This window comes from Rhinatrema bivittatum, chromosome 2, assembly GCF_901001135.1.
Source record: "Rhinatrema bivittatum chromosome 2, aRhiBiv1.1, whole genome shotgun sequence".
NCBI classification, from domain to species: Eukaryota; Metazoa; Chordata; class Amphibia; order Gymnophiona; family Rhinatrematidae; genus Rhinatrema; species Rhinatrema bivittatum.
Genome location: NC_042616.1, coordinates 156807850 through 156835781, shown reverse-complemented (window position 1 = coordinate 156835781; position 27932 = coordinate 156807850). Strand labels below are relative to the sequence as shown.

Below are 27932 nucleotides of genomic sequence, written 5' to 3'. Positions count from 1 at the left end.
AGTTAACTTTCTTTTGTTCTACTCACGTTTTTTTTGTGGTCAAACCAGTATGATGCTTGCTTCAGGTCTTTTGATTCCTGAGAGTTCTGCCCTGTAGCTTGCTTCAGACTTGTATCAGCTCTCTGAGCTTGTAGCTTTTAGCATCTCCCTGGATTCAGAATCTTTTTCTCTGGGTCTGCAACCTTCTCTAGGCCTATAACCTCTCTGGTCCAATCTTGTTGTTCCAGGTCAGAACTGGATGCATGCAGAGGGGACCCCACACCACCAGAACACTTACTGTGAGGTAGAAAATTACTTGGCACTCTTCAGTGGTTTCATGAAAGGATACTTGGAAATCTGGGATGGAAAATAATAAACATTATTTACATAGTTACATAGATTTATTCATAGGGAATATGCTGGTGTGAACAAACACAAAGGCAGGGAGGAAAGGTAGTAGACTCAAACTGATTAATACAGATTACTTGTTACCTCAGTAACCCTCCCTTCTCAAGCAGGGTCAGGTCACATAGTCAGGAAATGTTAACCCCTTGCTATTAGATTTAGAGGATGACCTCCAACACTAGTCTGCCCAACTACTTTTACCAATGCCATATAATCACAGTTATTCTCTGGAGTTTTCTTCACTCTTTCACAACAAAGAATTAATTGTGCTAATTCCATGCCTGCTTATGTTCGTGTTTTTGACTCCATGCATTTATCACCCTATCCGTGAAGAAAAATTCTCATATTACGCCTTAGTGTTCAGGCACAGACAAACAGGAATACACCCAAGTTTTATTAGCAGAGTTTTTCTGACAACATACAGAATATAAAGCATTTTAAAATCATTTTCCTGTGTAATTATTACAGCACAAGCAGATTGAGTTAGTAACTTCATGCTACTCTTCCTGTTCCTAACTGAACAAAAGGCAAACAGTATAAACATTATTCTGTGAGTTTTATATATTCTCTCTCTTACATTATAGGTATAAAACTTGCACCTTCTTCCTCAATTGTTTGTTGGAAGGGGCTTATTAGTCTCTCCAGTTGTTGCCCATTCATTTTTATTTCTTTCCTAGACAACATTTGAAAACATGCCATTCTAAGCTTAAGGTGAATAAATATAGGGAAAACAAATCAGAAGTTTAATCTCAAAATCTTAGATTCATATTTCCACAAATTAATCTCCAACCTAATTATAATGTATGAATAGGCCAACCTCCCAGGCTCTGTAACCATGTACAGACCAATTATAGACTATGTAAACCGATCTGATATGGTATTCAACCATGAAGCTCGGTATAGAAAAATGTGAAATAAATAAATAAATAAATGTGACCCCCACCCTTTCTGATAATGGTACTAGCTCTAGGCTATCATTTAAAAATAGGAATTCACCCAAAATTTATTAACAAACCTTACTACTTAAAGTTGTTACCTTGAAGTTGCTATTCCTAAGATATATATCACCTAAAGTTTAGCTGCATCAGAAGTCTGGCCAAATCAAAGTCTTTAGCAGGACATAATACTATATTGCCAGGTTCTCTGTGATGTCTTGTGTTCCCAGCACTTTCTGTTGTCTGTTGCAATCTTCTTGGTTTAGCCTTCTATGCTGATGGTTTTACATGTAGTCATCACTGGCAAAGCGTATCTTGTCATCATCAATGTCTGACTCATAAGTAGATGAAATCTGGTACTAGTCCTCTTTCAATGGTTAGCCAGTTTATAGACATCTGATTAATTGGCTTTCTAGATATCTCATTAGGTATGACAGTCTCATGACAATAAGGGAGACCCTGTGCAATGTCAGCAAGTTGTTATCAATTGGCTGGAGTTCATTTAAAATCTGATCAGATGGGCTGTCAGTGTCAGTCCTTAATTATAATCATGGCATATTTAAAAAATGCTGTGTGGCAGTAAAGAAGAAGTGGAGATCAGTGTTTATAAAAGAGACCTTTATTGAACCTTGCCTGACTCTGGCCAAGTTTTGCTCTTGTGAAGAGCTGCCTCAGGGGCTATGCATGTCAGCAGGGTGGATAATGCAAAGTTTTACTCCCACTCTGTCTATTGAGCTGTGTGATTATAGCGTTTATGCTCAATATTGCTCCTTAGTAATGCAGTTGCTTGTGTAATCTGGACCGTGTCATTGAATTATCCAGCTTGAAACATTGTGATCACAATTATTTATTTGTATCTCCTGGTTTTAAGTGAATTTGAATTCAATCAGACTGCTTAGAAAAAAGCTTCAGTGTGTGTCCAAGGAGTACTGCCGCCATTTAAAAAAAGTCCACAATACTTTCTTCAGTTTTATATCTGTAATTACTTCTTTGGACATTGTTCTGTGCTGTACTGAATTCTTATACAGCTCTCAGGTTTTCCTCTGCTCCACACTGACAAATCAGTCTGCTATAATATATATTTTGTGTGATATCTAATGCAGTTAAACTCAGATTCATTTTACTGACCCATTCCACTTCTCCCCTTCAGTTTCCTGCCTTTCTTCTAACTCCTGAGCTAGGAAATGGGGTTGTGTACTCCTTATCTCACAGGATACATCTATAATACAGAAGTTAATTTCCTGTCTCTATGAAATGGATTCAGTCTTTAAAGTTTAGAAAGGCTAATTAAAATATAAAGAAAAAAAATATATCTTGAATGGGGCCCTTAGGTATACCTTTACAAGTTTACTGCCTGTGATCCTCATATCATGAGCTCTTGTTCCAGAACTTCCTTTTTCTTTGAAAATATTATTGTCTTAGTGTACTTTTTATGACTTTAGGTATCTGAATATCTCCATTTTATAAATATATATATCTATCTATCTATATCTATATATTTACGAGCTTAAGTTTGTTTAAAACATTTCCAGAAAAGTGGCTTGGAATACACACAAACTAATCCGTAGAGAGTTAGCCTTCTTTATCAAGAGTATAGCTTGTGCAGGTTAGAACATAAGAAATTGCCATACTGGGTCAGACCAAGGGTTCATCAAGCCCAGCAGCCTGTTTCAAACAGTGGCCAAACCAGGCTATAAATTCCTGGCAAGTACCCAAACACAAAGTAGATCTCATGCTACTGATGCCAGTAATAGCAGTGGCTATTCCCTAAGTCAACTTGATTAATAGCAGTTAATGGACTTCCCATCCAAGAACTTATCCAAACCTTTTTTAAATCCAGCTACACTAACTGCACTAACCTCATCATCTGGCAACAAATTCCAGAGCTTAATTGAGCGTTGAGTGAAAAAGAATTTTCTCTGGTTTTAAATGTTCTACTTGCTAACTTCATGGAGTGCCTCCTAGCCCTTGTATTATCCGAAAGAGTAAATAACCAGTTCATATCTACCCATTCTACACCTCTCATGATTTTAAATTCCTCTATCATATGCCCCCTCAGCCTTCTCTTCTCCAAGCTGAACAGCCCTAACCTCTTTCGCCTTTCCTCATAGGGGAGCTGTTCAATTCCATTTATCATTTTGGTTGCCCTCCTCTGTACCTTCTCCAGTTCAACTATATCTTTTTTGAGATGCGGCAACCAGAACTGTACACAGTACTCAAGGTGCGGTGTCACCATGGAGTGATACAGGGGCATTATGACATTTTTCGTTTTATTCACCATTCCCTTCCTAATAATTCCTAAAATTCTATTTCCTTTTTTGACTGCCATAGCACACTGAGCTGACTATTTCAATGTATTATCCATTATGATGCCTAGATCTTTTTCCTGGGTGGTAACTCCTAATATAGAACCTAACCGTGTAACTACAGCATGGGTTATTTTTCCCTATAATCAACACCTTGCACTTGTCCACATTAAATTTCATCTGCCATTTGGATGCCCAATCTTCCAATCTCACAAGGTTCCTCCTACAATTTATCACAATCCACTTGTGATTTAACTACTCCGAAAATTTTTTTATCATCTGCAAATCTGATAACCTCACTCATCTTATTCCTTTCCAGATCATTTATAAATATACTGAAAAGCACCGGTCCAAGTACAGATCCCTGAGGCACTCCACTCTTTACCCTTTTCCACTGAGAAACTTGACCATTTAATCCTATTCTCTGTTTCCTGTCTTTTAACCAGTTTGTAATCCATGAAAAGACATCGCCTCCTATCCCATGACTTTTTAGTTTTCTTAGAAGCCTCTCATGAGGGACTTTGTCAAACGCCTTTTTTAAAATCCAAATACACTACATCTACCTGTTCACCTTTATTCACATTTATTAACCCCTTCAAAAAAAATGAAACAGATTTATGAAGTTAACTTTTGCATATACTTTGAAAAATACAATCATATGCATGTAAGTCCCAATTCTGCCCCAACTTTGCCCCTGCAATGCCTATCCCAGTTCACATAAAAGTATGTATGAAATTGAGTCATGCACATACTTCTATGTAAAATGAGCCCTGGGCTATTTTATAACAGCCATTTATATTTATTTATTTATTTATTTATAGTTTTTATATACCGGGAGTTCCTGTATACAATACATATCACTCCGGTTCACAATTAACAGAAGAACTACTGCCGGGGGGCAGTTTACATGGAACAAATCTTGGAACAAGTATATACATATACATATATATATTGTATATACATATACAATACATATATATACAATACATATATATACAATACATATATATATACATATACAATACATATATATACAATACATATATATATACATATATATATTGTATATACATATACAAACAATGTTTTATGAACATATATGGCTTTGGAAATGAGGCCCGTAGAGCACAGATGACTGGGCACAGCCCGAGTTATATGTTAAATGTTTATGAGGGGCTGAGAAAGTCTGCACAGCGGGATCAGTCCATTTCATGGGGACCAGCAATTGGAGGACTGCATGACTACTTGGATAATAAACTTAAGCTCACGTGCTGCATGCACATTTGCATAACAGAGTTGCATAATTATTCTGATCTGATTTTGTGTAGAGAAACAGAGCTCGGTTATAATTTCAATTATAAAACTTTAGAGAAATATGAGGAAGAGCATTAAACCATTCTTGCCTTGCCTGGCAATGGAAGGAGGGGGGAAATCAGAAGACCTGGAGCACAAAGTGAAAGATGTTTCAGGAAAGAAATCTTGTACCACAACCAGTCAACCCAGTTTGTATGAAAAGCAGCTGCGAGTTTTAAATATTTTTTTCTGGCAAACGTACAATACAAAGAACAGGACTTAAAGTTAGAAAGTGTAATAGAGCACCATAAAAAAATGTGGCATTTACCTCTGAAAGGGTTTAAACCTCTAAGAAAGAAATACAAGAAAGATAGCCTATAAAGCTAATGGAGACAAAACAGAACAAAAAATATGAAAGGAATATGGTGAAACATTTCCCTGAGAAGAATTATTTTTTTTTCTGCTGAACAAGGTGAATTTGTGCAAAGAGAAAGAAAGGTGAAAAGTATTAGGATATATTTCTATATCAATGCTGGATTATATATAGCAATTTGTCCTGATTTACCTGTTTCCTGAATGAGTCCATTTTCTGCATTGAACATAATTTACCATTCAGCAGAAGAGTTAAATACAATTTTTTGATTTATTGAAATTATCTGGTCTTTTAGACAGATATTAAGTCCCACCACGTAGCTTCTAAACTACCTGGAACAGCACCTTTTTTATTTTTTTGCATCTCAGCTTCTTTTCCCATCATCCAGGATCATCTTAGAGTAGACTGTCTGGGTTTAACCATCCTTTAATAGACATGAGGGAGGCTGTGGTAGGGGGTCCCCTCTTTAGGAATACCCCTATGAAAGACATAGAACATTCCACCCAGTAATATCACCAGAAACCCTATTATGCCACCATGATGATGAGGTGAAGTGGAACAGTAGACCAAATTGAATGGAACTATAAAAACACCAACAAATCTTTATGTAAGAAAAGTAAATAAAAGGAAAAGAAAACCAATAATAATATAGGGAGGCAAGACTCGCGCTTGGCTCGCCATCCTCCCCCCCCCCCCCCCCCAGAAAACACATGACACAAATCGTGGCATTACAAACAGGCCACAGTTTATTAACCTTAACCGAGCCCTTACAAACTTAAAACAATTCTAAACAGCATTAACACCCCCCCCCCTTATTCCCCTTACCCCTTTTCCTTAACCACCTCGTCCCAGTGGCCAAGCGTTAACCCTCCCCCCCCCATTCCAGCCTACTCTGCCTCGCCTCTGCGAGAGCAGGCTCCGGCCTCGAACTTTAGCCCCTTAGTTCGCAGGCCGTCCTGTGCAGCAGCCCCCCCCCCCCCCCCCAACTACATGAGATACTCACCTCTCCCAACTCCATTTAACCAGTGCATTACAACATAACTTGGGCTTGGGTTCACGCCACAAACAAGGATGACTTACGTCGTCTTGTTCCCCCACTGTGGCCCTCTATCCCTACAAATCTCAGCTTCCAACCCCTCCTGCAGGGCATTGTTAAACAGGTCTATGGCCACATCTGACAGATGCACACCATCTCCGCAAAACAGTCCGGCTTCCACTCCCCATGCCCATTGATGCCCCCCCCCCCCCAGAATCCCCCTTCCCACCCTATCCACCTGCCCATTTGATGATTTATCTTCTTCACACCCATATTCCACAGTGTTTCCTCCTTATTCTTCAAACAGACGATTATATCCGACCAACCCACCCGTACCTGAGGCCATCTGATCATGACCTGAACTAAATCTTTCTTCATACATGTGATCAACTCTTTGCATTATTTGGAACCCACGCCATTACCCCCTAAGTGGATCAAAAGAATGTTGGGCACCCCCCACATTTCTACCCGCTCCTGCAGGAAGGGTAAGAGTTCGTCCCAACCCATGCCCCGTTTACTAAACCACGCCACCCTCCAACCCCTGCCCTCAAGGTTGAGGTGCTCTCCGTAAGGGCGGCTCCGTGCTCATCTCTGCACCCTGTGAATGGACGAGTGGCCCACGATCCAAGCACACCCGGGGGGGTTGGGGTTACACACAGATGTGCCAGGCCCTGCAAAAGGGGTGGGCCTGGCAGGGGCCGGCCAGGACAGCACCATTAGCCACTATCCTGGGGAATCACACGCCAGCAGACGTGCTGAGTTTATTTCTGTTCCCGAAGAGCAGTACGTATAAAAATAAAAAAATGGGGAAGGTTAGGGTTAGTTTAGGGGTCAGGGAGGAGGTAGGAAGGATAGGGTTAGGGAAGGAAAGCTCCCTCCCAGTCTGCTCCTTAATTGGAGCAGACTGGGAGGGAACTGGGGGAGACCCTATTGCGTCATGGTGCATATTTTTCTAATATCCCCCCCCCCCCCATGCACGGTGCAGACCACCCCACCATGCGCACGCTGATGCACGCATGTTGTAAAATAGCCGTGCCCATGTGTGCACATGGATGCGTGCACATTTTTTTTTTAAATCTACCTTTTTATGGATATATCAGAGAAAGGAGAAGAGTCAGAGGTAGTACTGTAAGATTGAAAGGAGATATGAAGCAATGGGGCGGATTTTAAGAGCCCTGCTCGCCGGTGAGCCTATTTTACATAGGCTCACCGGCCTATGTAAAATAGGCTCACCGACAAAGGTAAGGATGGGGTTTAGACAGGGCCGGGCGGGTGGGTTAGGTAGGGGAAGGGAGGGGAAGGTGAGGGGAGGGAACGGAGGTAGGCTGCGCGGCTTGGCGCGCGCCGGCTATACAGAATCCATAGCCTTGCGCGCGCCGATCCCGGATTTTAGCGGATACGCGCGGCTCCGCGCGTATCTACTAAAATCCAGCGTACTTTTGCTTGCGCCTGATGCGCCAGCAAAAGTAGGCCAAATCGCGCAGTTTGAAAATCTACCCCAATGGGTGGAGAAAGGTGAAGAAAAGCAAAAATATTGAACAAATACTTCAGTTCAGTGTTCACTACAAAACACCTTGGAGAAGGACGTCGCTGGTTGGCAAGAGTACTGATGGAGATTGGGTAGATACCACCTCATTTACAGAGGAGAATATTGATATTCATCCCTAATTGTCCCTTGGGATGTGGTGACATCTGTGCCTACCATAGAATATCATACTCCATTACAAAGAAACAGCATCACCACCCTGGTGGGAAGCATCCAAAATACAGGGAGGGTAAGCTCATGGAACTACCAGCATTATGATACTGAGGCCCTGCCATCCAACCCAGAGCTTTCCACGGAATCCTGAGAGGCAGCCTACAAAGGAGAGGGCTCCACATTAGGACTGGATGAGGCGGACAAGTGCAGTGCTTCGTTTTTGAGGAGAGAGGGGGGCAGGAGGCGCAAGCCCCTCTAAAGCTTATCCTACGCTTTATTTTTCCTCTGTGCCTGTACAAGTAATTCTCTTGCGAGGAACACTGCCTGATTCGCTTATGTTCCTTTAACCTCTGTGTATAATATATAATGGCCTTTGTCTCAGGAATGTCACTAGGAGTGGGTGAGAGGAGTATCTGCCCAGGGGGGGGGGGGGGGGGGAACCCCTTGTGAAGATGGGAAAATTACTGAAATGCAAGCACGGGATGGCAGTGGATGAAAAGTCAAAGTCAGAATGAGTGCAGTTCCCTTCCATCCAGGTTGGAGTGGAAAAGGGAGAGGGAAAGAAGACTGAGGATCAAAGTAGAGGGAGAGAGGAATAGGGGGCAGGGCTGGAATGGGGGAGGGGTTAGAGAAAGAAGGAGAGGGTGCATATACACTCCTACCCCAGGCATTGAAATGTGCAATTACAGCCCTGCCTTGCTGGATATCGTTTTGTTCTGTACTTTTAAGTTGTTCTGCTATAAAAATGTGGTCTTTGACTGTACTGTTCAGTGCTGGAGTGTAAAGCTGACGACTGCCTTTTTACTTTCAATAAAAATACATTCTACTGATTGCAAACTAAGGCCTGGATTTTGCATTCTCGCAGAGAAGGGTGAATCCAGCGGTAACGGGGGGCGGGGGCAGGCCTGCGAAAGTCGGCCGCGATTGCACCACCGCGGTGTTATCGCTGCCGGCTTTCGCACCCAATAGCGCCACTGTGAAAGGTGGTGCTATTGGGCGCACTACTGGTGGCGATAACGGTCCTCACCTTATCGCCGCCAGCAAAGATAATGCTGTCCCGACTCCTCCCCCTCGTCGCCCGACTCCGCCCCCGGCAAGCTATCACACGCGAAAAGGGACTTTTCGCGTGCTATAGGCTTAGAAAATGACCTCCCAAATGTTGTTGATGCGATGCTTTATATGTTGGAAGAAACAAAATGAGAATTTTAACACATTTAACTGCCAGTTGAATTATTTAAAGCACTTTTGCTTCTGCAGCTGCTCCAAGTGCTGTTTATGATTAGAAACGAGTAGTGGCATCGGGATGAGTAAAAGCATTCGTATAGTAGCAGCTGAGCAGGAGTGCGCAAGTATTATCCTAAAGGCCAGGAAACAGGGCTGCTTTTCAGTGTGTTCAAAAGGAATATTTATGGGATATATCTGCATATATTTGCTCTAAGAAACCAATTAATTAGCATACTATAATTATCACTCCTCCATCCATCCATCCAAACACTGGTTTAGTTTGTGGTAGGGTAGGGATGTGCATTTGTTAGAAAATAAAATGAAAAAACCAAAATGCCCTTATTGTTTTGTTTCATTTTCAAACAAAACAAAAAAAAATCCTGCTGAAATTGATTTTTTTTCATTTTTATTTACTTCGACAAATAGTGCACACTACTTCTGAATAGCGTGCACTTTTTGAAATTAGCACATGAAATACAGAAACAGTACGTGTTATTGGCAAAAACTGTTGTGCACTATTTACCAAAATGATAAAAAAATAAATAAAAAACATAGCCCCTATGAAATGAAATTTTGATAAAAACCTACTCTCCCCAAGTGAAACAAAGTGAACCAAAATGATGTTACGTGCCCCACCTGCAGTCGACCCGTGCACGGGACCGCTCACCTTCGGGGTCACACAGAGGGTCTCAGTCCTGTCTCCCTCGCGGCTCTTACAAGTCCAGCTAGGCCCCAGCGTCCCACGGCAGCGGTTGCCGGGCCTTCAGTCACATGCCAAGCCTCACGCCAGGCCTCTGCATCTCAGCAGCTAGCCACGCCCCTATGCGTGCGCAAGCGGACCAGCCGCTCTGATGTAGGTTCCAGGGTGGGGCCTAGTTCCGCCGCGCACCCTGATTGAACTCATGTTAAAAGGAAGTTCCAGGCCTCACTTCCTTGCCTTGGCAATCGGGTCGGTTTGTTCCTGAGACTGCCCTTGCTTGTGTTCCTGCTTGCTTGTTCCTAGTTTCGTTCCAGGATCCTTCTGTTCCAATTCCGTTCCTGCTTGTACTTGCTTCCTTGCCCTGCTTGTTCCAGTGTTCCTTGTTCGTCTCCCTGGTCTTACCCCGGACTGACTTACTGGTAAAGACCTCAGCTTGTTCCTGACCTGCCTGCCTGCCACCTGCCAAATACCTCAGCTTGTTCCTGACCTGCCTGTCTGCCTGCTCAAGACCTCAGCATGCTCTTTGACCTTGCCTGACCTCTGGATCTTGACCCTTGATTCGTTGACCACTCCTTGGACTGATTCCTGGACTTTGACCTTGCTCGCCTAACCTTGCTTGATTCTGGCTATGTCCCTAGCCTTGTCCTCACCATCTCTATTCTGGTTCGCTCTCCTCCAACCTGTTTCCAGCCTTGAACCCGATAGCGCTCCCCTAGTGTCTGTGGGCACGCCGGACTTAGACTCTCCCAGGAGACCCTGCGAGGTCCACCAAAGTCCAAGCAGCCCGGGTCCCTACGAGCTCCTCCCGGGGGGACTTCGCACTTCCAGTGGTGAAGCTCTACACTGCCTCTGTCTCCTTCCGTGCTCCTCCCCCCTGTGGATAGTCCCTGTACTGCCACAGGACAGGGGTCCACCCCGGAGCGCAACAAATGACATTTTTAGCTTGCACACCCCTAGTTTGTGGCTATTGAGGATCAGAGTTATATACCCTTGTGAAGTAACCTCATTGGAGGAATAATTTTTTTAAAATAGGTTTAATCTTCTTTTATTCCCCACAGATTGTGAGCAAGAAAAAAGAAACCTAGAAGAGCTGAATATAGAAATCAGCCAGTTTATACTACAGAGTGGTCTGAGGAAAATAGAACTACTGCTCTAATGGAATAGAGCTCAGATTTTATTGCCCTGCTGTGTGACATGCTTAGGTCAGATCTTACTGACCTGCTGTATAAAAGTTGGCTCATACTCAGTTTACATAAACTGTAGGCAGGAGCATTAGTAAGGAAGGAGAGGAACTTGCCAAGTGGCAGGATCCTTTGCATTTTAGCTGTTTTGCAGAGCTAAACAATGTACTTTTCAAAAAGGATTTTGGAGCAAGTGTGTTCAGTTTAGTACATTTTTCTGAATTGTGAAACATAGTACACATGTGAGGATATCTGCAGCAGTAGTTTCCCAAGGAGAAAATGCCTGTCCTGAAAGTTAGATGTGTCAAGCTGATAGGAAGGATATTCAGTGGTACAGCAAGGGCAACCAAAACGACAATGGTAAGACTAGGTGACTTGGCATCTAATTGGCAGTTGAAATTAAATGTGGACAAGTCCAAAATGATGCAGAGGGGGAAAAACAATCCCATCTATATGTATACAGTGCCGGGTTCTGTACTGGAAATCACCCGCCAGGAGAAAGACCATGGACTCCTTGAGGACAATATTTTGAAATTATCAGCTCGGTGTGCGGCAGTGGTCGAAAAAGCAAATAGATTGTTATGAATTATTTGGAGGGGAATGGAGAATAAAATAGAGACTAGCATAATGTCTCTGTATTGATCTATGGTGGGACTGCTCCTTGAATATTGCAAGCAGTTGTGGTTGCCCCATCTCAAAGAAGACATAGTGGAACTAGAAAAAGTGTAGAGAAGGGTAACAAAAATGATAAAGGGGATGGAACCACTCCCTTATGAAGACAAATTAAACAGGTTAGGGCTCTGCAGTGTGGAGAAAAGATGACGTGAGGGGATATGATAGAAGTTTATAAAATCATGTGTGGAGGGGAACAGATAAATAGGAAATGGGTATTTACCCTTTCAAATAATACTAAAGCATGTAGACATGCCATGAAACTAACAGCCAGTAGATTTAGAATATATTATAGAAAATATTGTTCACTCAGAGCGCAATCAAGCTATGGAATATGTTGCCAGAGGACATTGTCGAGGTGACTAGCATAAGCCAGGTTTAAAAGAAGTTCGGATAAGTTCCTGGAGGAAAAGTCCATAAACAGTTATTAATCAGGTAGACCTGGGAAAGCCATCACTTATCCCTGGAAGTGAGCAACTAGAAATAGATCTAATTTTTGGGATCTACTAGGTATTTGTGAGCTGAACTGGCCACTGTCAGAGACAGGATACTGGGCTAGACAGATCTTGATCTGATTTGGCATAGTTAGGGACCTTCATTTTTGGTTTTTATTTTATTAATTTTTCCTGGGAATTTATCAGGGTTTTTTATGACAAGAACAAAAAACAGGAACATATTAGTGGAAAAAATGTATCTCATTTTTCCAGGGAAATATTGGAGTTTATTTTGGTGGACAGAAGCCCAGGGCAATAAAACAATATTAAACAGATTCTCCCACTCAGCAGCATCCCTCTCTCTACCCCATCCCCCATCCAGCATATCTCCTTCTCGTCCCAAACTTTCAAGAACACCTTCCCTTCCCATTCCTCCTTACTAGTGGTGGCTCTTGGCTTCTCCTTTCTCCTTCGGCTGCAGGATTACTGAGGCTCCTGTGCTCTCCAGCACTGCACTTCTGCTTTTGTGCAGGGGCCAGGGAGTTTGCTGGGAAAGGCTTCTGGGGGTGTGGCCCATTTCAAATGCCACATTAGTGGAATTAAGTCGCGGACACTTTGCCTGCCTGGGGGGAGGAGGAGGTGGGACTAGAAACAGCACATCAGCGGCACTGAAGGCGAGCGCTTTTGCTGGGGGGTCGGGACTTGAAATGCTGCAGGTGCTTTGGCCCGCACTGGCTTCCAGCAGCTACTTGGAGATCTTGAGACACTTTGAGTTGCTCTTTAGTCAGCCTAAAATTAGGGTGAAAATCTGTTTAAACCAATTGTCATTTCTGGAAAAAAATCCTGGAATCTATGGGTGAAAATCGGTTTAAACTGAAAATGAAGGACCCCAAGCATATTGAATATTGAGGCCTTTGTTTCTAAACTTTTCACGTGTCTTTAGAAATGTAAAAACATAGGAAATATATGGTTTGCAAGTATTCACATTGTTACCGATATGCTCATCTGCTTCCTTTCACAGGACCCAGCACCAGAGAACTCTCACTTCATCCCCTGCAGAACCAGCCTGAGGCAGAGAAGCAGCAGGAGGTAGTGGAGGAAGAGAATTCACCAGAGGATGAAGACATTTGGCAATGGCAATTTTCCATGCTGCTCAGTGACATCTCCTGGGAGGCTCGGAACTCAACCATGCCAACAGATACTAGCATGCCCCACCATCTGGAGGTTGCTATGCTCCTGCCTGTGCCAGGGCCACAACTTTACAGCACCACAAATCTTATCCCAGCCAGTACCATTTCTAGCAGCACAGCAAGCAAAGGTCAATGTGGCCAACTTACATGAGATGCATCATCTACAGGGCAGCACACAGCACAGACATCTGCTCAATATACCCAATAAGATGGATTAGTTGCATCATTGCTAGGGATCTGCAGGGTAAAACAAAAATTTGGTTCTGGTTTGTTTGAGAGATTTTTTTCACATGAATTTCAGTTCATGGATTGTTTGATTCATTTCATTCGTAAGAAAAAAAAGAACCAAACAATACCACCCCCCCCCCCCTCAAAATGGCCAAAAAACAAAAACAAAGCCTTCCAGGGTCTCCCGCCCTTCTGCCCGCCTGAAAAATGTGACCACAGCCTACTCAAGGCCAATGCCTCAGCTGGACCCAGGCCTGAAGCCCTGTCTTTGGCCGGAGCCCGGACCCAAGCCTGACACCATGACCTGACCAGGAAACTGGGTTCAGATGCCTGGGCCTCTGTCTAGGTTGGAGCCCAGACCTAGGCCTGCTGTCGCAAACCGACCTGGAGGCTGGGTCCCGATGCCTGGGCCTTGGCCTGGACCCAGGCTCGATGCCATGACCCAGACTGAAGGCCAGTTCCTGATGCTTGGGCCTCAGCCTAGGCTGGAGCCCAGACCCAGTCCCGATGCCTGGGCCTCAGCCTAGGCCCAGGTCCAGGCTAGGAGCCCAGGCCTTGCAGCTGCTCCTGCATTGCCCTCTGGGCCAGTTTGCGGAGTCGGGCCTTGGTCTGGGCCAAGGCCATGGTGTTGGGAGCAGGCATCTGGGTCACATTGTGGCATCGGACCTGGATCTGGGCCGAGGCCTGGCCATCGGATACACAACAGATCAGGTAAGACCTTTTCCAGGTCTCTGCTGAGGCCCTGCATTCCGCTCAGGTCTAAGCCTCAGTCCCTACTTTGGGCCTCTGCTTTAAACAAGGCCCCAGCTTCGGGTCTAGGCTTAGGTCTGAAGCATTCTTTTCAAACAAATACAATGAATAAGGTTTGTTTCATTCAGGGGAGCCCCCAGTTCATTTTGGGTCCCTTTAAATTGAAATGAATTGCACTTATTAATCATATTGTTTAAATTAATTTGAAATGAATGCACTTCCTTAATCACTGCCAGAAGATAACCAGGAGATACAGCAGAAGACACTGACCCTTTCTCAAGGCCTGAACAACCTCACTGCTGCTGTTAACACTGCTCTACTATAGGCAATACAGGCATTCTAGCAGGCGGCCCCCAGCTCAATCTCTTCATAAGCAGAGGGGAAAAAGATCCCTTCAGTCAAGAAGCCCAGAGGTGGTGGTGGCTAAGCTAAGAAAGCAAATATCATTCTATCTTGATGCCTAGGAGAAGCAATGCTAGCAGCTGGCCAGCCCTGGCTGAAGATTTCACGGGCTAGAATGTTTGGCTAACCAGACCAAAGAAAACACAATAATCTCTATGAGAATGCTCCCGTTTGTACCCTCAAACCTTTTCCAGACCACTCCTGCCACATTATCAGAGGTTTCACAGGATGAGAAGCAGGCTGTACCATGATAGAAGGCCTCAGGTGCTTGGTGTGTTCTGGATAAGAGATGGCACATTGTGACATTCTTTTGAGTATGCAGCCCTCCTTGAAACTGGCAATAGTGGAAGTGCTCTGTAAAAGGCTCCCATCCTGTATAGCTCTGGCCTCCAGTCTTCTGCCTCCATTGGGGTATGTTTCCTTCAGATGCCTTGCCATCTATGTCTGCCTCCACTGCCATTTTCCCTTGGCTGTTGCCCCTGCAAGTAAAGTATCCCAGGAATAACTGCACAGGTGTCCTCTTCTATACAAGCTTTTGTTAGTGCTCTGCATCTAGCCTCCCTCTTGTGTCAAATGAACAAGAGGTCATGGCCTGAGAAGCACCTTACAGCCAATCAACGTGTGCTGGGTCTCCCAACAAGGAGCACTTTCGTTACAGGAGAGAGTCAGAGTTAATGGGGAATGTGCCTGGCTATCCGCTAAGATAGGAGCTGTGGAGAAATGGATTCTGAAATGGAATGTAACAGCGAGTCATGCATCAGTTACCCGTATGCTCAAGGAAGCATTAGCTAGAATAGGTTAGTGGATGGGAGAAGGACCCATTCAAATTCCAGTCCCTCCCTTTGAGGGTCCTGGGAATGGCCGCCCCCCTAGGAGGCTTTATAACAGCTCTCTCCTGAGAGTCTGGAGGCAGTCCCTTATAGGTTTTGGAGAGTTAGGAGGTAGTGCTTTTCAGGCCCAGTCAGAGGGAACAGGCTAACCCATCCTGGGATTCCTGTCCAGGGTCGGGACTGTGGTCCTGCCAGTCTACTCCATAGCTGGTTATGATATTTCTCCGGGTGTTTTTCGTGATTTTGAGATTTTTCATGGCAGAAGCCTCACTGGACTTTCTTGGGTCTTTCTTGGACTCAGGGCGCGGGGAACCCTGTGTCTGGTGTGCGCAGGGATAGGGAAGACCTGCCCCGGAAGTGGTGGTGGTGACCTGTTAAAGAACTGCTAACCGTGAGTACAAAAACTGTAAAGATCCTAGAGAACATCAATCTGGAATTTTCAGCCCCCTGGGGAGAAAAGAGAGATTATTCTTTGTGCAAGGACAGGAGGTTTGGCCATCTGTGGAAGGGGCTTTACTGCCCATCTTAAAGGTTGCCCTGCCCACCAGGACTTCTATCTCACCTAAACCAGGAGGATGGTAGGATCCCTTGTACATGCAAAGATTCCTGCACAGATAGCAAGACTGTAATTGAGGAGAGGAAAGACTGTGGTGCTGGAAGCATATTTATTGTAATAATATAATATGGAGAGGGAAACTATATTCCCAAATATATTAAAAACAAATTGATCAATATATGCAAATAAAGAGACAGGTATCATAAATAGATACGGTGCCAACTAGTGTCAATCCACCGTCTCACGCCACAAACAGTATCAGCTCTTATGGCACCATTAGTTATAATCAGGTACCCACTCTCTTATACATATATCTTTTGGTTTTTATTGTTGTTTTTATTTTATTTTTTGTCTCGTCTAATTTTATTTATCCATGAAATCTCTAAAATTACTCAAATGCAAAAATTGTGACTTATGATACAGTATTGGATGATGATGATATCGATACGCCAATGATCGAGCTAAGCATCTTGACAAAATAATTTTTGCATTTGAGTAATTTTAGAGATTTCATGGATAAATAAAATTAGACAACGAGACAAAAAATAAAATAAAAACAACAATAAAAACCAAAAGATATATGTATAAGAGAGTGGGTATGTGATTATAACTAATGGTGCCATAAGAGCTGATACCGTTTGTGGCCCTATGTGGGCGTGAGACGGTGGATTGACACTAGTAGGCACCGTATCTATTTATGATACCTGTCTCTTTATTTGCATATATTGATCAATTTGTTTTTAACATATTTGGGAATATAGTTTCCCTCTCCATATTATATTATTTCTATAATGGGAGAGGAAGTTTGACTTCTGTGTTGTGATTAGCCTATTTATTGTGCCATCTGCAACTATCTTATACAGAAAATTTAAGTTTGGACACTAAACCACTGTGTCCAGCATCTTTATTTGGGCACATAGCACACAGAAAGAAAAGTGACCCCTCTCCCAGGGATAACCAAGAGGAAGTTAGCCACCCCTGCACTGGGACCCGAAAGGACACATTTCTTCTCTCAGCTAAAAGGATTCACACCCTGGGGAAGGGGGCATCAGAGAAGAGTGAGTCAGGGTTCCTTCCCCAAAGAACTTACAAATACTTATGGCCCCATCTGTGTAGGACACCACATACCGGACTGGGGTTACAGGGGTTAGCACTGACCCAAGCTCAACCACCCTGTTTGCTGTGATTTTAAAATATTTGGGCCAGCAGCCCTTTAACCTGATGGTGGTCCCATGAGGTTGGGGCTGCCATTGCGTTAAAGGACCGCTCGCTATGTTCTTTTGTCCTGCAGGGTTTGACCGTGAGACAAAAGAATGCTCCAGAGAACCATGTTGTTTTTTGTGGGAGGGGCACCACTATCACAGCGTCAGCTCCCAGATATAGTGGGATCCCTCCTGCAATAAAACATTGTGGCTTGATGCATTTAGGGGATAATTAGTGATCTCATTATATTTGATGTATCTCTTTTCTTACCACAAATCAAAGCAATTTACATTAAAAGTAAAAAGTAACTTAAATCCGACCAGCTCCAGTCAACTTGCTCTCCCTGGACCAGCCGCCGTGCTACCCACAAGGGCTAGCCCCTCCCCCTGCTGACATCATCATTCAGCACGGGAAAAGCCGTGAGCGAGACGCCGAAGGCACTGTGCACCATTTTGTACATGCCGAAGGGCATGCACCTAAGGGGCCTGCCCCTTAGTGCGCCCCTTTGTGCACCCTTTGGAGCACAAAGCTAGATCTGGGATCGATAACTTTGATGTTTCCTTTCTCTACTCTGACTGTAAGTTTTAAAGTGACTGAAAATAACATTGAGATCATTTTAAATCAGGGACGATATGGAAATTGCTGAGCGAAAAGAAAAATGAAAAGACATAGGACTTTATATAGCATACCTTCACAGACGAGTTCTCATTTTATCATATCAGCCTTTTTATCTCTGCTGTTGATTAATGCTCAATCTCTTTCCAAGAAGATTCCTATAATTAATGATTTATTGGAAGAATCTTATCCAGATGTCTGTTATACAATGGAAACTTGGTTAAAAAGCTCTGACTTAGTTTTAATTAATCAACTACCTGAAAGGTTATATGACGTTTTCTCTATTCCAAGAACTAAGCGGAAAGGGGGGTGACATTTTGCTTATAGCAAAAAAGGAACTAACATTAATAAATCACCACGTGGATATTGCCCCTCCATTTGAAGTGGATTTTTTTAAAAGTAGTTCCCTTCAGGTATGTTTAGAGTATTCCACCCCTGTTCTACTTGAACACAACAGTTCTCTATTAGTTGAATTTTTAGCCGATATCTTTAGACATCCCTGCAGTAGTATTGGGTGATTTTAATTTACATGTAGATAGTAATCCACTTTCTACTGCTTGTGAGATCTTTGACACTCTGGCAGCTCTTGGTTTATGGCAAATTATTAATAAACCAACACATAAAGCTGGCCATAGGTTAGATCTTATCTTTGTTTGTCAGCTCTTCGTTGAATTTTCACTCCAATCTGTACGTCAATCTGATTCATACTACACTTTCCTTTAAACAAATCAATCATTATCTCACAAAACAGACCACTGTGCTTGAATTTTGTAGACCTCTTAGTACTGAAGATCTAATGGATAAATTACTTGAAGCCTTACAGAATTTAGAATATGAGAATATTGATAGATCAGTTATGTCCTGGTTCACCAGGACAACTACTCTGGCTGATAAATTAAGTCCACTAATTAGAAAGCAGATAAATGCAAAAGGAAAGTTTAATTCCCTTCATTTTGGAATTCCTTACCTCAGAGTTCACCATGAAAATTAATATTTTAAATTTACGAAAATACTGAAGATCATTTTGTCAAGGCTTTTCCCGACTAAAGTTTCTTATGATAGTTTTACTCTAACTTTATTCTGCTCATCATTGTATGTTGGATTCTTTTCTTTATGTTTTCTTGTTTTTATGCTCTATTATTTCATGTTTTGCATTATGATTAGTAGTTTATTTATCTATTTATTTATTTATTTTCTTTTGTATACTGATATTCTATTACAGTCATACCAGTTTACAACAATAATATAATTAAAGTCACATAAAATCTAAAATGCAAAACATATAATTAACAAAGAATAAAAGTAAAATAAAATACAGTTAAAACTAAAACAAATAAAAGTATATAAAGTCATGCTTCATAAAAGATTCAAAGCTAAAAAGATGGCCTCATTTTCACATTCACTGCTTCTCAACTTGCAATTGTTTAAACTGCTTCCTCTCCAAATGCCTGTCTAAATAACCAAGTTTTTAAATCTTTCTTAAAAGTTTGAAAGTTAGACTGTAATCTTAATTCCATTGACAGTTAGTTCCATAATTTCGGTCCAGCCAATGATAACGTTCTTTTCCTCACTTTACTTAAATGGGCTGACCTGGGTGATGAAATAATTAGAAAACCTTTATTTGCTGACTGAAGGTTGCACTGTAGAGTATGGATACATAGAGATGCATTTAACCATTCTATATTATCATTGTATAATGATTTATATAGTAAACAAAGAACATTGTACTGTATTCTATATGTAATTGCAACCAATGTAAATCCATCAACACTGGAGTAATATGATCATACATTTTTTTTTCCAGTTAGGGCTCTAGCTACTGCATTCTGCAATAGTTGAAGAGGTCTAAGACTACTGAAAGAAAGGCCCAACAATAGGGCATTACAATAATCTTAGAAAAAGATCAGAGTCTGCAGCACTGTCCTAAAATCATTAAAATGTAAAAGAGGTTTTAATTTCTTTAAAATGTGTAACTTGTTAAAACCATCTGTAATCATATTACCAATAGCTTTCTTCATATTTAAATCACTATCTAAAACCACCCCATGATCCCGATTCTATATATCATAGTCATATTACAGTCTAATTTATTACATAGAAACACTATTTCAGTCTTTTGGTGGTTTAGTGCTAGTTTCATGTGTGCAAGCAAGTGTTGAACAGAGGACATATACCGTATATCTCTAAAAGTCTCAAAGTATTTTCTTTTGAATCCTTTACTGGTATAAGCATCTACACATCATCAGCTTAAATATAGTGTATAATGCCTAGTCCAGCTAACAATTTACAGAGAGGCAACATATAAAAATTGAAAAGGGTTGCTGACAAAGTCAAACCTTGAGGTACTCCTGAATTAAGAGATATCCTATTCGATTTCTAGGTCCCAATCTTAACCACATATGACCGATCTTTTAGAAAGGAATTAAACCAACTGAGTGTTTTACTAGATAAACCAACTTCAGAAAGCCTTCTGAATCAAAATACTATAATCTACAGTATCAAATGCCACTGAGATAGCCAACATGACCAATAGGTAAGATTGCCTAGCATCCATACCTCTAAGAATCATGTCAGTTAGATATATTAATAGTGTCTCAGTCATTTTAAAACTTACAGTCAGCATAGAGAAAGGAAACATCTTATGAAAAAAGGGGCAGTCATATATATGTGACAATATTAATGACTATCATGGTTATAATCATAGCCCCTTGTTGAGATGTCACACACATGTCAGGCTGCCATTCCATCACTGTGATGCAAAACACAAATGACTAAATCATTGCATTAGCAAGTGCGCCTTAAGGAGATCAAATCACAAAAATACTAACAGAACACCTTATTATAGATCTTTAGAAGAGAGCTTTTTTTCAGACATGGACTAAATGAGGGTGGGTTTAGGGAAACATATATGCAGAATGGGCTAACGTTCTAAGAAAAGACACACCAAATGGAGCTGCTTCCACAGATAAGAGGCAGCAAACCAGCAACATGGCCCATAGGTAGCTATCTGCTTCTACTACCAAGATATCTCTGCCACTAACCGGCTATTTCTAGATGCATTGCAGGGCTATTGTGGGTAGAGGAAAACATATGCATGGTGCCCACAATTCTCCCAGCTGTCCTCTCGGTGCCTCCTGTTAGAGCTACTTCAATTAAGAGTTAAAGTGGCAGCTGCATTGTACATGCACGCAGTGATTATTGTCTTTCCTGACAAAGTGTAATATATCCATCAGGTAAACGATTACCAGCATGAATCAGATAAATAGTCATCAGCATGCATTACGGCATGCAAAGTGCCCAAGCTCCATCTTCCCTCCCTCCTCTTTGCCTATCCTTTTGGATTACCTTGTGCAATTAGGCAATCATTCCATTGCCAAGCAGAAGCCAATGTGGTCCAAGATAACAAACAAACAAAAAGGCCAGAGAGAGGGTTGCACTGGAATACTTCCTCTGCATACATCAGAAACACTGTATTAACAGCCTTACAAGCAAAGCAGCACTCAGATTCTGCTGTGAACCTGGATCCCACTCTTTATCGTCTCCTGATGATGTGCATGGGGAACATAAGACCCTACTGTAGATCCTGGTTAATCTCAGCTGGGATCCATATGTGACTGCTATACTGGAAAGCATACAGCAAGTGAGCACAATCTTGGCTATTGTGTGTGTATTATACTCTAAGGCACACCTTGTTTTATTCAGAAACCTGAAGTGACTTTTCAACATGCCAAGGATGCTCTCGATGACAGATTCTCATTGCACCTCCATGCTGCAGGTGTCCTGGAGTGAGTTACATGGGTGAGAAGCCATAGCTAGCTGGCAGCCATATCCTGTATCACCTGTGCAACAGAGAGACTGCATGAGGCACAAGGCAGCTGACCTTATCAAGTGTTGTAATGGTCATTGCATCCTAGTTTGCCTTTAGTGCTGCTACACCTTTATTCATTTTTTACTGTTATAGTTACATTTCATTACACATCCTACCCACCAAGCTCAGAGGCTATTATAAATAACACCATTAACTATACAGCTAAGATCACAAATAATCTATGGACGTCAAACACCAGCACATGTAACGACAATTTAGCAATGTTGTAGAGCCAAATATCCAAACACACAAAGGAAACTGTTACTATACTTTTCAATCCTTTATTCATATTTTACTTATACAAAACAATATAATACTCCCCCATATCTTCTAAAACACCCACATTCCCAAAACTCACATGCACACTATTCCATTCATACTAATCTGAATGGAATAGTGTGCATGTGGGTGTATTATGTTGTTTTGTATAAACACATTTTGTATAAGTAAAATATGAATAAAGGATTGAAAAGTATAGTAACAGTTTCCTTTGTGTGTTAGGATGTAATATTGCATTAGGAAATGTGATTCCTTCAGTGTTAAAATACCGTAGAGCCAAATATACCCAACACGAAGCTATTTATCCATTACTATAGAAATGCAGCACTATTTTTATGCAGGTATCTTTCAGAAATGTTAATGGGCCATATGATTAGACAAAGAACAGATTATGCAACACATGCAAAGACTAAGGAGGACATTTTCAAAAGGATTTGCATGTGTAAATGTAACTACTATTGTAGCAATTTTCAAAAGCCATTTACCCTTGAAGAATGCACTTATGGGTAAATCCTATAAACAATTCAATGGCACATTTTATTGTTGCAATTTCAACAGCCCACTTATTCAGGTAAAGTGCAATTTACAAGTGTAAAATGTATTTGTGTGTAAATACTTTTGAAAATCACTCCCTAAGGGGTAGATTTTTTAAAAAAGCGTGATCGCGTACTAGGCACAAACAAAAGTACGCAGGATTTTATAAGATACGCGCATAGCCGCGCGTATCTTATAAAATCCTGGATCGGCGCGCGCAAAGCTGCCGATTTTGGGCAGCCTGCGCGCGCCGAGCCACGCAGCCTGCCTCCATTCCCTCCGAGGCCGCTCCGAAATCGGAGCGGCTTCGGAGGGAACTTTCTTTCGCCCTCCCCTCACCTTCCCCTACCTAACCCACCCCCCAGGCCCTATCTAACCCCCCCCTTACCTTTGTCCCTAGATTTACGCCTGCGAGAAGCAGACGTAAATCTACGCGCGCCAGCGGACTGCTGGCGTGCCGTCATCCGACCCGGGGGCTGGTCCGGAGGCCTCGACCACGCCCCCGAGCCGGCGCCACGCCCCCAGTCCCGTCCCCGAAACGCCGTGTCCCGCCCCCGAAACACCGCGTCGTTCGACCTTGCCCCCGACACGCCCCCTTCAAAAAACCCCGGGACTTACACGTGTCCCGGGGCTCTGCGCGCGCCGGTGGCCTCTGCAAAATAGGCGCGCCGGCGTGCGAGGGCCCTGCTCGCGTAAATCCAGGCGGATTTACGCGAGCAGGGCTTTTAAAATCCTCCCGTAAGTGAATATCATCTTGCACAGTTTATATTGGGAGGATAAGAAATTTGTGTGGGGGCTTGAATTATCTATATTTTGTTATATTTTTTTTTTTGGTGTAAATGTCTTTATTGGCACAAGGATCATAACAGATCAATGATACATAACATGCCCAAGTTTTTTTTTCCATTATTTACAATCATCAGACAAGCAAGTCTGTCAAGCTCCTAAACAATATTCCACAGTTTCCTGCCAACTTCGCCCCTCCCCCTCCCTATAGCACCCCAAATAACAATAACAGACTCATCCTGCTAGTATTGACCTGCTCATTGTATTAGTTAGCTTACATACATAACTGTCAGTCATGTGAGTAAAAAAAGGAGAACAATATCTATTCTTCGCATTACATAGAAGACCATGCATTAACGTACTTCCACTAAAACCTTGCTATGAATTTCACTGGGTAACTCTTGTATAAAGGGGGTTCCATTCTTGGAGAAAGGATTTAGTAGATTTCTGAGGGTTTTATTATATTTTTAATGAATTTGTTTTAGATATGTGAATTTTGTATCTTGTTTAAACTGAAATTTTTGTATATCGCTTAGGACAATAGTTTTATCTATAAAGCGATTCAGAAATGCTATTAAATATATATATATATATATATATATATATATATATATATATATATATAAATAATTCTACATAGTGTGCTTAGATTACAGACTATGGGAAATCTAGGGAATGATAAAGATTCACCATCCCTAATAGCCAGGTCTGCATTCACTGACTTTTGGAAATGAAATGCTCTATGTATTGAAGCATTTGGCCTTCGTAAGTGCTACTTCAGCTTTCCTTACCTTAAGCGTGTGTATATATCTACATATATGCAACATGTGAAAAAGCATTGCAGAACATATTTCGTGCTCAGTCTCACGCAGTACAGCTTGTATCCTAACATATATCATGTAGGTATTAATAAGGGTTGTTGAATGGTAAACGATCTTGCATGCACAATATTGCGGGACTGATCAGAGAACATGGGAAATCTGTACATGCAGACAGACACTATGCCTAAATACTACTACTAATGGCTTCTATGGCACTAATCAACATATGCTGCACTGCTGGAAAAAAACATAAATTGTGACTACCTTCACAGTGGAGCTTACTAAGTAATGAAGATGAACATACAGTGCAGAAGAGTGTCAGAAATTTTAATTACTGAAGCAAATGAGGCTTTGAGTGGGATAATCAGGGTTTTGGCTTCTCTTGGCTCCCCTACAATCCCCATCATCAAATTTTTGGGGCATGGTAAGGCAGTGAAGGGTAGGTAGAGAGAATGCTTTTAAAAGGACTAAGCATGGTAGGGGCATGGCTCCTTGGCTGGCACATATCTCCCTGGCATATGCATGAATGGCAGTGAACAGAGCTTTAAATGAAAGAAGCTTGTACTTATCCAGTAGCCTGCCATTGCCGTACATCCCGTGTTCAGAAAAATAAAAAGCCAGTTGCTACAGAATCTAGGTATCGTGGGTGGCTCCCGGATACCTCAGCATCATATCGAGGATGCACATATGTACATCGCACACCATTTGCACATCAAGGGAGTGGAAAGCTTTTGGTTGTGGTAGGAATCTTCCCTCTGATGGGGTGGGTTGAGAACTACATGGGTGCAGTCAAACACTCCGAAGGCAGTGGAGAACTGCATCATGGAAGAGAAATCCCTCTTCAGTACTTGCCATCTTGCCTCTGTGTGGGGACGCTGATATAAGAGTAAACGTGGCTATGCATGGCACGCAGCACCTGGAAAAGGTGGCTTGGGACATTCCCCTTACTAACCTGACCGTAGTTTGAAAGGACCCAGAAGCCATGAAATGGAGGGAATGTAGGAGTTCCACAAGGCCTTGTATGGTGTGGGACCTGTGTGGGACTGGATCAAGCTGTGCTTTGAGCTCTTCATATAAAGCTGTTATGGCCACAGAGCTCATGCAGTATCTCATGATCACCTTCTCCTCTAGAAGACGCAGCAATGTAGTGCGGGGACAAAATATTCCCTCCTGGTAGGGCCTGTGTTTTCTTCCTGCATGGTGACACTGCTGCCCCATCTGCACCTGTGGTTGATCTGCCCTCTGAGCATGTTCCTGCATCAGCGGCTTCATTGCAGCTCTTCCCTCTCACCGCTGCTGGTTAGCAGCCTCAGGCATCCATTGTTCTAAAACTGGACAAACATTTTGCCAAGATGAACCATGGCCAGACAGATACGGATTTTTATAGGGTTAGAGCTAGTAGGCATGTCTGGGGAATCTTGAAAAAATAATGTATGAAACTGACATTTTTCATGCAGTTTCAGCCAAATCCCAAATAACTATAACTCAGAAGTGTAGCTATTTTCTCAACTTTGCACAAAATAGTAGTCATTAAAGCACATTATTTTGTCATGGGAACCTGAAGGCAGCTTTCATTTGCACACCGATTTCCTGATTACCATAAAAATTAGTAAAAAAAAATTATCATGTGAAATATATTTATTTATAAAATCTTGTATTTGACTATTGTCTAATACAAATTCCACATACCGGGTCAGATTCATTAAGGCTATTCTCCCATTTTCAGGCGGATGTAATACAGATGCGCTAAAAATGTGCGACCAAACTGGATGCAATTTTTTTAATGCGTGCACAATCCCCTCTCTTGGGCACTTGATGCTATAGGCAAATGAGCCACTGCATTAAACACTAGGGATAAATTGTGCTTTCCTAGCGCATCCATGGTATTGGATGCCCAGGAGAAGTGGCTGGGCCCAGTTTTAAAAAAGTGTTTCCCGTAACCTGTGCACAGGTTAGGGAAATGGAAGCTTGTAAAATAGAACATCTGTTTTCCTAACCTGATCGCTGGCAAGACATTTAAAAAACATTTTTTTCACATTGCTGCTTTCTGTGGTTCCTCCAACTTAATATCACCACAATCTTAAATCAGAGAAGCCACAGAAAAGCAGTGTTTTCTGCTTTTAGGTAAACTTTTGGGGCTCAAGACTTAACGCCGGCTCCGGGGCTGGCGTTAATTTTTGAGGGTTAAAATGTGTGTGTCGGGCACACATTTATTTTTTATATGGGGGGGGGGGGGGGGGGGGGGGGGGTTGGGGGGGTGGGGGGGGGGGGGGGGGGGGGGGGGGGGGGGGGTGGGGGGGGGAATGAGGACTAGCTAATAGCCTCATCAACATAGCCTTTTCATATCATGAGGGTTGTTATGGATGCGATTCCAAAACACGTGTCCAACTGCGTTTTAATTTGTGCGCTAGCCTGAGCACGTGGTATCTCATCGGTCTGTTTGTATCTATGGGGAAAACCCTTAGTGAATCAGGTACACCGTGTAGGCACAGAAACAATAATTATGGCGGCTTTGTAAATGACCTCATCAGTGTGTGGTAAGGTAAAATAAACCTGATTTAGAATAAACTCCTTCAGTAGGATTTTTACTTTAATGGGATAGAATTCAAATAACCCCTTAACGACGTGAAAAGTAGACTTAAAAATGAAAAATACATGAGATGCAATTTGGCAGCACCAATGGGGGCTGTAAATTTCCGGTACTAGGTAGAAGAACTTCTTTGGAAACTCCAAATAAACTTGTCTACCCACAAAACAGTCCATTCAGTGGAGAGGCAGCACAAAAGCAGCTTTCCAAAGCCTGGACGTCACTTCCAGCGCTGTCGCTGAGTCACGCCCATGCTTGCTGACGTGCACACGTACGCCCACCCACACAGGCACGGCTGCCACTCTGTCAGCTCCTAGCGCCGGAGCCTTTAGTTGAAAAGTCTCCTTTTCAGCGTTCAAAAGGCAGCCCTTTGCGATCCAGGCCAGTCGGCTTTGGCGCTGACTTTTGCAGGTCCTAGGGTCGGCACACAGCACACTAGCATTATACAGATACTTGTTCGTGCTTAGGAGGAGGGAAGCGCTGAAAAGTTATGTGCTAAACTAAAACCTCTGCATTTAGCAGTCATCTAATACAGAAATAGGAAATGACAGTACTTACAAAACGTCTATGTTGAGTTTGCGCTACGGACTCGGAATAAAAGAGGTAATTGTTCCATTCAAAGAGAATGACTCAGTCAGGAATCAGCCAGTTTTAGGAGTCCGGTTTTGTAGTCGGTCTGCACGAGCCCTCCCTTTTACTACACCTCCAGCCCTCCCTTTTATAAACTCCACCCTTCGCCAGTTCGCATCTCCTTCCAGCCCTCTCAAACTTTTCCCTTCTTCAATGCATCTCCCGTTCCAATACCTCTCTTATTTCAGTCTCCAAGTCCTCTCCTTACAGCTCCTTTCTGTTACCTCTAATACCTAATCCCTTCCAATCCCTCTTCTATTAAATACTCCCAGAATAGCCAGGCTTTTAACCTTCTTTCCAAATCCCCCTTCTAGTGGCCCTGCCAGCCTCTCCTGTAATACCCTGTACCTTCCTTCACACGCTGCAAATCTCATCTCCTACCTGAAGTCCATCCATCATAGCAGCCCAGTCCCAGC

General features: G+C 42.5%; 1 protein-coding gene across 6 annotated transcripts in view; it reads right to left on the bottom strand.

Moving 5' to 3' along the window:
• STEAP1 (STEAP family member 1) overlaps positions 1–27572 on the bottom strand; it is a 77147-nt gene extending 49575 nt beyond the window's left edge. For 3 of the 6 annotated variants that reach the window (XM_029588781.1, XM_029588776.1, XM_029588782.1), the window contains exons 1-2: positions 27445–27572; positions 27–336 (exon numbers count right to left, since the gene is read on the bottom strand). The gene's annotated coding sequence lies outside the window, so the exon portion shown is untranslated. Of the gene's footprint in view, positions 1–26; positions 337–13574; positions 13665–18085; positions 18170–21699; positions 21851–27444 lie in introns of all 6 variants that reach the window. The other 3 variants (XM_029588780.1, XM_029588779.1, XM_029588778.1) reach the window with 3 other exon arrangements.
• Between the last annotated feature and the right edge of the window lie 360 nt (positions 27573–27932).